Consider the following 4829-nt stretch of genomic DNA (forward strand, 5'->3'; position numbering starts at 1 on the left):
GAATGGAACTCAGTCGGATGGGATTCACTCCGATGGAATCTACCCAGCCATATTTTTTCACTTAGATAGTTCCCACCCGGGCGCATTCTCACACTCAGATAATATCCACTCTATCGCATATTTTGACCAGCCGATTGATAGTTATCGATGTTCAGTTGGCCATTATATGAGTAGTCAAGTCGACCCCAAACAGAATATCGTTGTTCTTCTGGAAACGACGTCATTGGCCCAGCCGGCTTCATATACCGACTGAACATATCCGCTGACGGTGACCTTGGTCGCTTCAAGTCTGATGGCCGGTTAGAGCTAGAACCAGACGACTGGTTGGCATACTTGGATAGCAACATAACAAAAGTTGGCTTGATCCTCTTGCGATGTACTTTAGCTTCATTCCTCTTCTACTTGTCAACTTCTGGACTCTTGGGCTTGACAAACTTAACACTTTGCATCTATCTAGAAACAGACTTGAAACCAAACATCATGTGTGTGTTTCTGCTCAACCAGGCTAGAAGGGATGCAGTCAAAACAAACTATATGAAGAAAATGGTTTTTTACTTGTGCCCAACTCAGTTGCATATGCTTCCACTAAAAAAAATTAGTTACATATGCAAATATGCCAAAAATAATGCAACCTACCAAACTCCTTCTAACTACAACAAGTTTTGCTCGAATCGAGGGAGGGATAGGCGATGAGGGCACCGCGCCTTCGGCTCGCTTCAGTGCTTGTAGTTGTCGCTAGATGGTGTATGGATCTGAATGTAATTTCTATCATTTCTGAGTAAATAGCATAAAGCTACTACTTTACAGGCTAAGGTTCCAAAAAACTACCAAATTTTAATTTTTCGTTGATAACTACCAAGTCAGGGGTTGGCTGTTTCAAAAAACTCAAATTGTCCAATGCTTTATTATTGATCTTGATTATGACAGTTGGGGCCCACATGTAAGAAAACTGATTGTTTGACTGTTTGTTTGACCGTTAAATGACATATAGGGCCCATATGTCAGTGTCCCTGCAAACTTAGAAAAGCAACCAGGTCCTCCAAACAAATTGAAAAAAGCCATCGGGTCCCTCCCGTGCTCAAGATCGACAGGAGCGCACACCCGCCGCTCTGCTCGCCGCGGAGCTCCCTCCCGTCGTGGCGTCCGGTGCGCATAGCAGCAGAGCTCCCTTCCAGCGCCGCCACACATCTCCCTCTTGTCGTCTGTCGCCCGTCGAGTGCGCTCCGCCGCGGAGCTTCCTTCCCGCGTGTGTGCCGGCTGCCGCCTCCCTGCCGGCAGGCGCCTGCAGCCGCCGTGAGCTCCCTGCCGTGCGTCCTCTCCCTCTCCCTCTTTCTAGGGCGTGGCGGCCCGAGCCTCTGGCCATGGCGTTCGGCTGGCGGCAGCCCATGCCCCTGGGCGCGGCGGCCGGAGTCCCTGCCCCCTGGCCATGGCGCGTGGTTGGCGGAGGCCCGTGCTCCTGGGTGCCGGCTGCTCCTCGCGCGGCGCTCCTTCCCGGAGTCAGCCCTGGCTTGGCGTGTGGCGGGGTGGCGGAGGTGGTGGAGATCGGGCCTTGGTCAGGAGAAGAAGGGAGGGAAGAAAAAGATAAGAGGAAGAAGAAGGATCTGACATGTGGGTCCCATATGTAAGATAACGGTCAAAGAAAACAGTCAAACAAACGGAATGTTTAAGAGTGGGTCCGACTCGTCAGAATACGGTTTAAACTGCTAGTGACGAGCATTTTGGGTTTTTTGAAACAGCCAACCCCTGACTTGGTAGTTATCAGCGAAAAAATAATATTTGGTAGATTTTTAGAACCTTAGCCTGTAAAGTAGTAGTTTTATGCTATTTACTCATCATTTCTAGCCGTTTGTACTATCATGATTGATGATCAATAGATTGAAAGTTTTTCCAAAAAAAAAACTTTTCTGGACTTTGGGCATGCCCATTGGTTTGGTGTGCGATGTCCTCACATGGTCGAGAACGTGCATGGTTGCACTTGCATGCATCATACACGGAATCAAACGTATATGCCACATGGAGTTATCATACTAGTATTTTTCATCTTTTTTTATGAGCACCTTCGAGAGATTGAGTCAGCATATCATCTTGAGATTTACGAAGTCACCGTAGGCGCCTCGTCGTTAACAGGAACGTCTCCTCCCACCGAAAGCGCATCGCCGAAAATCCTGAAATAAATTCAGGAATAATGCGAGCATCAGGATTTGAACCCTGATGAGTTAAGAATACCCTTGTCCACCTAACCATCTCAACCACAGGTTGATTCGCATACTAGTATATCCCATCTAGCTGGACTACTGGAGTACATGTTAGTTGGGAGTCGAGTGGGCAACGAGCTCGTCTCGTTCCTCTCGAAATGGCTGCTTGGCCGCGGGACCTGTGGAACAATTGGTCCATCCAAATCCTGGTGCTCCTCAGCCTCGTTCTCCAAGTCACCCTCTTCCTCTTCGCCGGGATCCGCCGGCGTGGAGCGCACCCTGTGCTCCGGTTCCTGCTCTGGCTGGCGTACCAGCTGTCCGACTACACGGCGACCTACGCACTCGGCCACCTCTCCCTCAAGGGCGCGCCGCGTGATCACCCGATCGTGGCCTTCTGGGCTCCGTTCTTGCTGCTGCACCTGGGAGGCCCCGACAACATCACCGCCTACTCTCTGGAGGACAGCAAGCTCTGGAAGCGCCACCTGCTGCACGCCATCCTCCAGGTCTTGGGAGCCGTGTACGTGCTCTACGAGCACGTCGCGGACGAGGGGGCTTTGCTCCGGCTTGCCTCCGCCTTGATGTTCGCCGTCGGCGCCGTCAAGTACGGCGAGAAGACATGGGCGCTCATGCGCGGCAACCTGGACACCATCCGCGGCTCCGTCAGGAAGCAACCACCCGCGATGCACCGGCATTTCCATTCTCAAGACAGAGTGTTCAAGGATGCGGTATTGGACGAGGAGTCCCTGGTGCGACGAGCGCACTCGTTGTTCCACATCTGCAAGCGCGCCATAGTGGATTACCCGGTGATCGAAGACGACGCAGCGGAAGGACAAGAAGGCGCCACCGAGATGGTGGCCGGGGTCAAGCTATGGCGGCTGATGGAAACCGAGCTGTCTCTCATGTACGACATGCTCTACACCAAGGCGCCCGTCATTCACACGTGGTTCGGCTACTCGGTACGTCTCATCTCGCCGTTCGCCATTGTCGCCTCGCTGCTCTTGTTCAAGCTCGTTGGCAAGCACGCCCACCGTGGGGCTGACGTGAACATCACCTACGTCCTGTACGGCGGCGCATTCTTCATGGAGACGACGTCGCTGCTGAACGCGCTAGGCTCCTCGTGGACGTTCGCCTTCCTGAGCACCACCAGATGGCGATGGCTTCGGTACGCGGCTCTGTGCAACGAGAGGTGGGATCGGCTTAGGCGCCTTGTTGCATATCTTCACCACCTTGTGAGGATCGGAGGAGGAAGCCGGTACAGATCAAGAAGGTGGTCACGCACCATGGGGCAGTACAACATGCTGCACTTGTGCACACGCTCTGCAGGTAGTGCATTGTTTACCACGCCTCTGCTCGGCAGGTTCGCCAGGACAGTGGGGATGGGGCTCAGCGAGTGGTGGAACAGGGAGCATTACTCGTGGGGCATCGAGATGCCCAGCCATGTCAAAGATCGTGTCGCTCAACATATGCTCAAATTGTACATGGATGGGGATGGGATCAACTCACTAGGCATGCTCAGGAAGAGGTGGGGCGAGGAGCCGCTGCTTCGCAAGGGCTTGCTCCACGGCATCTCGATGCCCCACGGCACCTCGGCACCTCGGCAAGGGCTTCGCAAGGGCTTCGCAAGGATTCGCTCGGTGTCGAGTTCCAGGAGTGCATCATCATCTGGCACCTCGGCACCGACGTGTTCCTGGCCAAGAGTGACCGGGGCGAGGACGAGGAGGCGTCTCTCGACGTCGAGGCAATCCGGGTAATCTCCAACTACATGATGTTCCTCCTCGTGCAACAGCCGGACATGCTGCCAGGACTCTCCCAGAACAGGCTCTACCAGCGAACCTGCGAAAGCCTGGTCAACATTCCTACCCCTGCTAGGCATCAAAGCATGGGCATCTGTGCTAAGCTCAAGAATCTGTTCCGCCTTCACGACGACCCTGGTTCAAAGGCCAGGGTCGCTGACAGAGAGGAGCTCGCAAAGATCCTGTATGACCAGTATGAGAGCAAAGGCTTCAGCCATGATGCTCCTCGTCTCCCCTATGTAGCCAAGCTTGCAAAGCAGCTGCTAACGATGCAGGAGGATGGCACGGCCGACTCGGTGAAACTTGTCCTTGATGTGTGGACGAATATCCTTTTCTACGCGAGCAACAAATGCAGCAGGAAGGCCCATGCCTAGAAGCTCAACAGTGGCGGCGAGCTGACGACCATCCTGTGGCTCATGGCAGAACACTTCTACCAACTTTATTGTGAGAGAACTATCAAAAACGAGAAGGATCTGTTATCTGCACAAGGACAGGCATCAGCAGTCAGGCAGGGAGATGATGGTATATAGTTCTCACGTGTATTAGCACCATTTTCGCTTCTTTGTATTCTTGATGAAGGCTGAACCCACATAAACTGTATCTTGTTCCCCTCCCGTCTTCAATTAATATCCATATGCATTTGATAATTGGCTGTGTGCATCATGATGATGCAGAGGCCGGAGTGTTTCCCCTTTTCGAAAAAAAAAATGCATTTGATAAGCCTCAGTTGCCTGATTTTTACAGTTGAGTCAGTCAATTTTGTGGATCAGCGAGGGCGCGACGCACGGCAGCCAGACGTGGTGTCGCCGATGAGGCCGAGCCAGGAGCGAGCTGAAATCGG

At 53.0% G+C, this 4829-nt stretch overlaps 2 pseudogenes; both read left to right on the forward strand.

The window, feature by feature from the left end:
• The window catches only part of LOC119282833, a 14579-nt pseudogene extending 12974 nt beyond the window's left edge, over window positions 1–1605 (forward strand).
• A 748-nt stretch (window positions 1606–2353) lies between these two features.
• LOC119282835 lies at window positions 2354–4518 on the forward strand (annotated as a pseudogene).
• Window positions 4519–4829: the final 311 nt, after the last annotated feature.

Source organism: Triticum dicoccoides, chromosome 3B (genome assembly GCF_002162155.2).
Source record: "Triticum dicoccoides isolate Atlit2015 ecotype Zavitan chromosome 3B, WEW_v2.0, whole genome shotgun sequence".
Taxonomy (NCBI): Eukaryota; Viridiplantae; Streptophyta; class Magnoliopsida; order Poales; family Poaceae; genus Triticum; species Triticum dicoccoides.